The following is an 11,221-nucleotide window of genomic DNA, read 5'->3' on the forward strand; positions in this document are numbered from 1 at the left end:
TTTGTTCTCGAATATTCCCTGTCCCCCAATTTTTCCCAAAATTCCTGAATAATTGGAATGAGCTATTATAATATAAGTGGATAATATTGTCCTCTCTGCTATTCTTCTATTCTGTTTTTTTCGGCTGCTCCATAAAAACGAATACCTCTATTAAAATTTGGAGCCCAACAAACCAGAATTCTATTATATTGAATCTGTGTTTTTCTAACTAAAAATTTCGTCGACACAGAATATCATGGCGAGTATATTTGTAAGTTATTCTGCTGTAAAAATCGGATTGAAAAAAAAACAGCGATCACAGAAGAAGGGGCGGAGCTTATTTTTCCACCGGTGGCAGTAAATAAACTAGAAATTGTCAAAGCCTGTTTCGAAAAGTTCTTGTCTGGCTGTTGTTATTCAAGATATTCATTTTTCATAGATCCTACAGTTTTTTTCTGTATTCATTTTTGTCCCGAGGAAGATGAAAGTGTCGTACTAGCTGGAAATTGAAAAAAAAACTCCTAAAAACTGAATTTGACAATTATCTGCCTACGGACTAGAAATCTTTCTCTTCGAGCAAAATCTTTTCTCTTCCATGCAAAACGCTCGTTTTTCGATGCAATTTTCTAGTTTTAGCGATTTCGAATCTGTAATTGCAAGTGGGAGTTTCGAATTTATGTAAATCAATATAGCTTCGAAATTAATTTTTATTCACAAACAGTTTGAAACAGAAGATAAAAACTATATTATCGCAGATTTGTCTAAAATGTGCAAAATCATCGTTCCTGTAAAGTCACAGAAAGTTTTAAATAATTTTATTTTTATTTTTATATGAAAATGAAATAAAAATGTTCAGTTTTACAAACCGAACTTATATGTTTCAAAAAGTTTTCAAGTTCCAGTCTAGTTGGAAACATGTAATGTTGACAACACTGTGACAATTTTTCTTTTCTGTCTGGAGAGTTTTGAAAGTACGGTTTTCTTTTTTCATCTTAAAATTTAAAAAACCGATTTGAATTTCAATTTTTTCTGACTTTTTCAAATCAAAGGGTCTAAATCCCGTTCACTAGAAACTTCTCGGAAAAAATGTCTTATTGTCAGTATGAATAATGAATTGGAATTCGGTCCCTTTTTTTTTGATTATAGTGACTCGTCTTCAAAACTCAAAAATACAGTTGATCAGGATAAGCGGTATCAGGAATGTTCTAAAATGAAGTTCTTTTTAATCTTGAACTGTATTAGTTTTTCAAAATACTTGTTCGCGGCTAATGGTTAATGAAATGGTATTTCTCCTAGTTTGGAAGTCTCCTTCTTTTGGGTTCTAGAATTATCTTTACTCTTTTCTGTTCCCTAATTGTATCATTATTCACAAATTCTTCTTTTTTTTCAAAAAACCGAAACACGAAATATTTCAGTGATTTTTCGATGGTTTTTTTTGGAGCGTTCAGCCAAAATGAAAAAGTTCAACTCAACAACTAAACTTCTATGTTTCAAATGGTTTTCGAGATCCAGTTATGTCTGAAACATGTAATCGTATCAATCGTATCTTTTGTTCCGAAAAAAGTTACAATTTTTCAAAGTTTTTTGCATAGTTGCAAAATCTCGGGCCGGCCCGTCGAGAAGTTTTTCAAAAAATTTAAAAAAAAACGACCTATTTTTCGACTACTTTCTACATTGTTAATTTTGTTAAATAATGTAACCTTTTTTCTTTTTTTATTCAAAAAAAAATTACCCAAATTTTCATTGGAACATTTTCACCTGTAGTAGGCGAGTTTTTTATTATAATGACTCGTCTTCAAAGCTACAGTTAATCAGGATGAGCGGTATAAGAAATGTTCTAAAATTGGGACGATTTTCGATTCTGAAATAAATTTTCTTAATAAAAAACAATGTCTTTTCAAGATTATTGGTTCCTGAAACTGTTTTTACTCAGTTTGGAAATATTCTATAAAATCATCACCTGAATTGATGTTCACAAATTCTTCAATTATTTACAAAAAATTTGGAACATGTTTTTTTTTGTTTTCAAAATCGCAACCCAGTCTTACGAACTCTCACAAAACCCAACTTTTGATAATTTATCATTCTCATATGTTGCAGCAAAACTTCCGGGGGTTTAAATCATTTTTCAAAACGTTGCCCTTCTTCTTCTTCTCCTTATATCTTTTCTCATATGAAATGTGTCTAGACAAAGAAAGAAATGTATGTATTCAGAATGCATTTGACACGAAGTTTCCTCTGTTTCTAGTCTTCTGGAAAAAAAGTCCCTATCTTGTCAGAGAGAAGATTCCAATTTATTTATTGCTTTCACACACACATCGTTTCCTTTTTTCTCACTTCTCCTATTTTCTGTCATTTCATTTGTCAGTTCGTCGTGGATCGACAGCTTCACTCTTTTTAATATGGAGTGAAAAAGGAGACGAGACGAAATACTCGAAAAACAGTTGCTGTTTTTTTTGCAGTTTTCAAATTCTTCTAGAAATTCCTTGTGTTTTAGTTTTTTTTTATTTCAGTTTCAGTACGTTCATGAAATAAATAAAGGACACTGGGTTACAATTGGTTGCGGAAATGTTCCATTTTCAGAATGTTATACGAAAATCAAACTCATTTCATCAAGTTTTTAACTGTAGATGATAATAAGATGTCGATCTGAAGGCTTTAAGGCTACATAGCTCTTCCGGTACTCCTGAACATGTTCCCACAAGTTCAAATTCTCGCATGAATTCGATAAGAAACAAATTGAGAGAAATTTTCTACAACGAAAAGTTAGTGTATGCTGTCAGTCAGCAATAATCATCATGAAATTGTAAGATATCCACTGTGACCTGCTTCATATGTCTTTCAAGATTCATTTGTTTTTAACCCTAGATGGGTTTTTTCACTGTTTCGAATGATTCACATCCACAAAGAAAAATTTGTGTGCGTCATTTCTTCTTCGTGTTGATTATTTGAGCGATTCCAAACTCAGTTTTCGGGAATTGAAAAAATTAGATAATTCAGATATGAGTGTTTTATAACTGAAAAAATGCATTAATTTATTCGAATAGAGTTGAAATTTCTTTATCTCTTTTTTCCGAAAACTTGCAAAATGAAACAATAACAAGTAGACACGAACGTTTATTAAAAGCTAGAATTAGAAAGTTATCTTTAAAAAAATATTTGTGTTTCAGAAATCTGATAATCTCCCTCCTTAATTCTTTGTTATTTTTCAAGACCGGACAAATTCAGGAAATAGTGAGTGATTCATGTTTTCAAGTAATTTTAAATGAAACTAACACCAAAAACACAGTCATTCAAATACACCGCTTTTCGAGCCACATGTACCAAGACATCTATCAAACTTTGAAAAATTCTTAAATTGCTGATCTACCAAACTTTCCTGTTTTAAGTCTGTCATATGTTTTGGTTTTGAAGCCTATCTTCAATAATTCGACTTTAAAGTCCGCGATTCAGCAACCAATTTACTGGTTTCAATAATAGAAACAAAACTGAACTTATCCATATACAAAGTTCTCCAAATTTCAACAGTCACATGGACTCGAAGCTGTCAAAAACAGGGCCTGTTTTAAATCTGTCATATATGTTTTAAGCCTGTCATATATTCAAATTTTGATTTCCAAATTCAGTAAATCGATTATATATATGAGAAGTTTCAAAAATATCCAGTATCCAGACTTTTGATATTACAATAGCCTTCCATCCTTTTAAAAATTGGTTGTTTTCCATTCGCAGGTCTCTTTCCCTCCTTTTTTTCTCCCAATTTTCCATCCCCCGGGGGTCCGATTTATTCTCTTCGTACCCGCGTTTTTCCATATTCTTTCGACTTTTACACTTCAAAAAAAAATTCCCATTTTTCTGTGTTCTCGAAACAATTAGCACCGCAGGCGTTCTTTTTTTCGCGAAAGAAAGAAAAACGGAAACAAGAGTGTCGTTTTTCGAAAAGTATTTGGCTGGCTTCCTTCTATTCATATCTATTCTACTCCTACTTTTTTTGCTTGGCTTCAGCTTCTAGATCATAGATTCTTCTTCTTTTTTCTTCTTCTTCTGAAACATCTCCTAATTGAAGAGAACTCAAAACGAAGCATGATGATTCGATTTCGAAAAATGTTGTCCCAAAAGAAATACTTCTCATACCATCATCTTCTTCTTCTTTTTTTATTAGAATAATTTGATTTTTGAATGGGATTTTTTCGTTTTCTTTTTCTTCTTTCCCCAGAATATCTCTTTTTGGTAGATGTTCTTGGTGGACCAAAAAATCAAGTTATGACGAACTTTTTGAGGGGAAACTTGAACATTTTTTGATGAAAATTTACCTCCGTTTCGAGAGCGTTTTATAGTTTTATCGTTTTGGTATTGCTTACTGATAAGGTAAACTTTTCGGTTTTTAGAAACTACAAGCATCTCGAATTTTTTTTTTTTGAATTATCGCCAAAACTCAAAAAAACTAGGTGGAAATAAAAAAACAGAGAACTTTCAGTTTTAGCGGGAAATCGATAAAAAAATTTCGGGAACCTTCTGAAGTTACCAGAAATAGACGCGAACTGATAGTGAGATTATATGATTTTTGGAGCGATTCTCCGAGGTTTTCTATTTTTACCGGATTTACCCTGTCAGAAGAAGTTGAAATTTTTCTAGGAATTTCATTTTAAAGGTGGGAGGACAGGAGATTTTTCGGGGATTTTTTGGAGCCAGGGTATGCATTCTACCGTCACGGTGTACAACGCTTAATGTCACTCTGCGTACAGCTGTCGTCCTCCCCCTTATGTTTACCATCGGGCGCGCGCTTTCTTTTCTTCCGCGTGGCGCAGTCGGTAGCGGCCTTGTACCCCTGATCAGCCTGTCATGAGTTCAATTCCTCGAGGGGCACATTTTTCGAGAACATAATTTTTTCATGCGCCCCCCTTTAAAAAGTTCAAGACAGTTGATCGTTATTCACAGTTTGCATTTACAATAGGTCAGCAAGTAAACTCGATTTTTTCGCTCAAGAATTGATATTCCTGAAACTGAAAAGAAAAGGCAAATAATTCGGAAGGTGCAATAATTCGGGGGTACAAGGGGGTACAAAGTGATTTAGGGGTACAAAACCAACAATTCGGGGTACAAACTAAGCCTTTTTCTCAGTATTTTGTACCCCCGAATTGTTGTACCCTCCGAATTATATGCCAAAAGAAAATTTTCAATGTTTTTCAATTTTTTTCGGTTTCGAATATATTCGAAATTTTAATCATCTGATTTTTTTTGAATTGACAATATTATGGTGTGATATGTCAGAATTTTTATAGAAGACCTTGATTATATAAAATTTGATTTATTTCACTAATTTTGAAATTTCAAATAAATAATCAACATTTCTCAAATTTTGTGGTTAGACTTTTTGATACCGATCACAGGAACCAAGATAAACTGATCCAATTATGACTAGCAAGTTCATATGCATAAGTTTAAAGGTGGGGGGACAGGAGATTTTTCGTAGTTTTTTTGTAGCTAGAGTATGCATTCTACCGTCACGGTGTACAACGCTTAATGTCACTCTGCGTACAGCTGTCGTCCTCGCCTTTATGTATGCATGCGCTTTCTCTTTGCCCGCGTGGCTCAGTCGGTAGCGGCGCCGCACCCTCAATCATCGCCCTCACAAGTTCAACTCCTCGAGGGGCATCTTTGAACGGAATTTCGAGAACATTATTTTTTTCATGTCCCCCCCCCCCACCTTTAAAATCCCTGTCTTTTCAATTTGAATCAGAATTTCTAATCTCCATTTCCCTCTATCGAATTTGAAGCAAACAAAGTACAAATCACACTTCATTTTACATGCATAAATCCGTGTGAAACCTCTTATTCTTCTTCTCCTTCCGAAGCTAATCTTCTTCTTCTTCTCTTATGTAGTTCTTTGGTTTCTCAATTTCTCAATTATTCAACACTACATAGAAATAATACTAATGAGCATTTCACGGATTAGCCATAAGATCATTGGAGATGGCAAACTCTTGAAACTGTCACAAACACTTACCATTTTCAGGGAATTTTGGGCAAGCAAACGGCAAGTTGCGAGCCATTTGGCAAGTTGCTGAGCAGAATCAGCAAGTTGCTGGACAAATTAGAAAGTTGCTAGTGCTTGCTGACCATGTTCGAGGAGGGTCGTACATCAGCAAGTTGCCGCATGCATGAAACTTGCTTGCCGTTGCTTGCCGTGAAAAAAGCAAGTTGCCGTTCTCTTGCTGCGTTCAGATGGCATTCAAACGGCAACTTGCTCTATAAAATAGCAAGTTGCTGACCCGAAAAAACGGCTTGCCGTTTGTCAGCGGCAAGCAAAATTTTCGGGTTAGCAACTTGCCGATAAATTCCCTGAGTAGGTCTGGAATTTTCAGAGAATATCAAAAAACCAAAAAAGTATTCTTAACGTTTATGTACAACTTTTATCTGAAATTTTATACAGAAAAATACCAGCCGTAATATGAAAAGGATAGAACTTAACTTTAAGTTAATTTCTCCTTTCCTGTGAAAAATTTCGAAAAGTGACAGACTGGTAAAACGTTTATCATATTATCAATATTTTGTCAGGTAAAAACTTCTTGATACCTCATACAGAAAGCGAGGTACACTACGCTGAAGCTAAGGAACACTTCAATTTTGTGAAGTTCCCCGGACAGTGTTTTGTTATACCACAATTTTTTTGAAAACAGTTTAAATGATAAAAACTTTTACAGTTTTTTGCTTTGTCGGATTATCCTTCGCGGTTTCAGCACCATTATTTTTATGAACGCGAAATTTCAACTAAATTTGGACGAGGTTATAAATTCGGACGAGGTTATAAACATTCGGACCAGGTTATAAATTTTAAATTCAAAAAAACAATTATCAGTTCCTTTTCAACATACAGAATGTCTAGCAACTTTTATGACCATATTTTCATAAGTTTCCAAAAATCTGGTGCCAATAATGCTATAATGTATTCTCAAGTACTTCTGGTCCATAACCTAGAATTCTCAATGATCTTTGACACCTTCTGACACCCCCTCGTGCCGTATTATCCTCCCTTTGTATTTCCAAATACATTCCGAATGGACATCATCTTCTTGTTATTCTAAAATTATCCATCTCCCGTGCTCCTCGTTTTTGCATCCTTCTGGCTCCCACACAAACGCCGAAGGGCGAAACGTCGTCACGAATCATCATTACCGAGAGAGGGGTCTTCTGAATCCCTTCCAGAAGGTTCAGGAGAAAAAGAAAAAATAGAAAGAAGAAGAAAAAAAGAAACAGAATCCCGCCTATTTCCGGCGTTTTATATGACCATTCCTCGCTTCTGCTTTTTTGCACCTAGGTTCGCATTTATTCTTTGGAATTCATACTTTTTTCTATGTCTTCTAATATTTTTTCGGAAGTCATGAGTCTTACCACTCCCACTCCCGGAATGTCACCTCAATCGCCATCGAAGAGGATTAAGCCAAAGGTAACTGACACATTATCTGAATTTGTAGAGATGTGTTATTCTGTTTCTTTGTATGGGCGGTCCTCATGGGGATTACGAAATCATATGGAGAGGGTTCTGCAACACAAAAAAAACATATGGGAAGCCAGGGGGGGGGGGGGTGAGAGATCATTTGTCTTCGTTCATTTTTTGGGGGAGGCTGCTCTTTTTTGTTCGTTTTATAAAAAAGTTTAAGATTCTCTGTTTCGTCGAACGCATAAAAATAATTGAGATGATTTTTATTACAATGGTTAGCATTTACAGGCGGCTTTATATTTAGAATGAGAGATGCCCGGAGATGTCATCAATCCGTATTTTAGCAAAGAATTACGGTTTCTGAGTTCCACGAGTTTTATCTGTTGAAATCAGGAATGAGTGGAACAGTAATAACTGTAAGAAATCGCGCTATATACAAACATTTCGGGTAATATGCGGAAATAAGTTCCGACCCGAATAATTTGAAAATTTTAGAATTTCAAAATACTCACACGAAATTCGGAACGGTCCAAAACTTTTTTTCTCGATTTTCGCAATTTCGAATTTTTCGAAGTTTCAGACCGTTCTGATATTTTTCATTCTAACAATAAATTCCATTGAGAAAACTCTTCGATTTTCGAAATTTTCGAAGTTTCGGCTTTTGAAATTCCGTTTTGCAGAGCCTTGCTAATTCCAATGATTTTTCAACCTAAAAAAGAATAAATGAAAAATAAGTCATATAATTTTTTTGTGTTTCGAGAGCTCATTTTGATTGGTCATTTTTTATGTCATTTAATCTATTATTATTCAGAATTTCCTAAACTCAAATTCTCTCAACCAGACAGTTTTTCTGATTTTACTATCTGTTAAATGACCATTTTTCTTTCGAATCGCAATATCAGCATAGACCAAAAACCACGACTGATAATAGTAAACTCCAAATTTTCCTCCAAGAATTCTATCAAGGAAGAGATTCTAGTACGTTGAGAAGCTATTTTCCCACTTGCAAACAACAATTTTTGATCAGCTTTCGTCCAGATTTTAACATTCTTAGCTTCTTGAGTCATCTCCGTTTTTTGATCTTCAAGAGTAGGAGTATAAAAGGGATTCTTATGATTAAAAAAAGTCAAAACCGTCAAAAAAATAATCGTGCTACTGGATTCGATGTCTAACGGTTTCAAAATTACGGTAAGATCTAGGGAAAATCTGAGTAGAGATTAACGCTGGGTCCAAGATGTTATCAATCTGCTTAAATATAAAAATTAAGCTGGAAATTTCTGGTAGCTTTGGGAAAAGTGTTACGGTTTCAGTTAACTGTTAAATTATTTAATCTAATTTCACAAAATGATATGTCACGTGCAGGATGAGTTTTGTGTTTCCGGAAAATGAAAAATGCCAAAAAAATACTTTTTATGGCGAGAGTATGCAATTTGGCGTGACGGTGTGAAGTTATAGGTGTTCACAGTTTGTCACACATCCTCCGTTGTCAGCCGACACTTGTGGCCGTGTAGCTTAACTTCTTTGTCAAGTTAAATATTTGGTCCGGAAGTTCAATTGATCGCAGGTTTTTATTTGACGCAAGTTGAAGAAAGTTTATCAGCGCAACATAAAGATCACTTTTTTTCATGTCTTCTAAATTTAAAGGTTTTTATAAACATTTTATCAGTTGACCAATTTTTGATATCTTTTAAACTAACCGAGATAATCCAGTTCAAAGTGTAGGTATTTTTCATATCAACTGCATCTCACAAGATTTTGGCATTTTTTTCAGTTTCACAGAACTGATGTGTTTCTGAACAAAGGACCGATTTCGATGCTTTCATTCTTTTATCAACTGAAAGAAATTAGCTGAAACCATCCAAAATCTGAAACCTTTTTTAACGATTGTCGTTCTGCTCTCAATACCATTAGGAACTGTAAAACCTTCCAGAAGGTTCTATATTTGAATTCTATCATTGACAACTACATTCCATTGTAACCTTTGCTCCAAAAAACCATGGAAACAAGTCCCCTTTTTCCAATGAAACCGGAAGCTGTCGATTTCCTGAAATTGACTAAAAAAGGAATCACGCTTTGTCGAAACTCCATTCTTTTTATTGCAAAAAAAGTTTTCAATTTCAAATTTAATCATTCGGATGGATTTCATCAGAAAAGTAATCTGAGTAAAAGCGGGGTTTTGTTTTTATGAATGTTCTTTTTTCCCTTTATTTTACCTTTTTCTTCTTCGACTCATCTCCAGATTCTTCTTTCTCTTCTTCTTTTAATTTCGTTGATTTGATTTCTGCTTCCTCTTCTTCATTCATCTTTTTCTTCTTCTTCTACTACTCCGAATGTTCTAACAACGTATTCTTCTCCAATATTCTGGAAAAAAGAAGCTACAAGAAGTCGAACCACAAAAAATGGTAAACACTTGACGGATTCTGGTTGTTTTTGGGTTTCAAAAATATTCACAAATTTACTCTTCCTCCTCCTTAAAAAGCTAAACTTGGTTTTCCTTTTTCTCTCCTTTTTTCTAGCAAATTCGTCCACTTTTTGTTCCGCCCTGATGCACACGGAGCCACTGATCAGGAGGTCCGATATGAGAAATACAACGAAAAGAGAAAAGTGAGACAAACGAGCCAGTGCACACTTTTTCTGGGTCCCGAATCGAATTTCGGGGGAGGCTTTTCTGGGATTCTTCTAGAACTTTCTTTTCTGGGGTTCTCTTCGATGGAACTGCTCGAAAAACCTACAGACTCTTCAGCAAGGCTTTTTAAAATTTTCTCTGAAATTATATCTTCGTCAACACTTCTCTTGAATTCTTATGAAATTTATAACCTTATTGAATCTGTAAACTTTTGAATCCTTCTGAGGTAGTTTTTACATGATTTCGTTATTCAATAATTAGCAATTTCAGTAACGCAGGGCATTATGGCAGATTGGAGTTTCAAGTAGTCTAAAAAGAGTCTTAGACGCATCAAGCTCTGAGAATTTGGAAACATGTTTTTCGCCATTTTGAAACAGTACTTACAATGAGAAAATCTGAACTTTGGTGTTTCGTTTTCAAATTCACACAGTAGTTTTTACCGTTGCAATGTTAAAATACCGTGCCTGTTTCATGTATAAAATGATTAATGTAGTTTTCATAATCCGATTGCTGGAAATTTAAGGGATTTTACATTCTGCTCATAGAGTCTCTAGCAATCGGGTTTATAAATAAGTGAAGAATTTTATGAACTTTGTGCTGAACGTATTTCCGTACTCATGATTTCAATACACAAGGTTCTTCCCCCATCATAGAATCAATTTGAAACCCGAATGAAGAATTTTTCATGTTCATTCTGAAACATAATTTTCTCTATCTTAAATGTTTTCATTACGTTCATTTTAGACAGTGCCAAAATATACCACACAGATTCTAGAGATGCCCGAATATCACGAATATTTTATTGCCTAATTTTTCTAAACTGAAAATAGTATTTCTTTATGACTCATCCTTTCACTGTATTACTAATCATATAATGTGAGCTCTCTGAAACAGTGAAAGTTCAGGAAGCGAAGATGTTCTTCTTTTGTTCATATTTTGCCAACGAAAATACTGGAATTTTTCGAAAAAAGGAACAAGAAATCAGTTGCAATCGTTTTTTTTTAAATTTTAAATGAGTCTTTTCTCACTCGAAATGTTTTCAAATAATGTTCGTCTACATAATGGCCCGTTGAAAGTTGATTTCCAGGAGTAACTTCCTGGAAAAACGCTGTCCAAAGCTGCCATTGTTTTCCAGAGGCCTCCTCTTCGAGACCCGCCGTAAATCGACATGAATC

This window comes from Caenorhabditis briggsae, assembly GCF_000004555.2.
Source record: "Caenorhabditis briggsae complete genome, chrIV, whole genome shotgun sequence".
NCBI lineage: Eukaryota > Metazoa > Nematoda > Chromadorea > Rhabditida > Rhabditidae > Caenorhabditis > Caenorhabditis briggsae.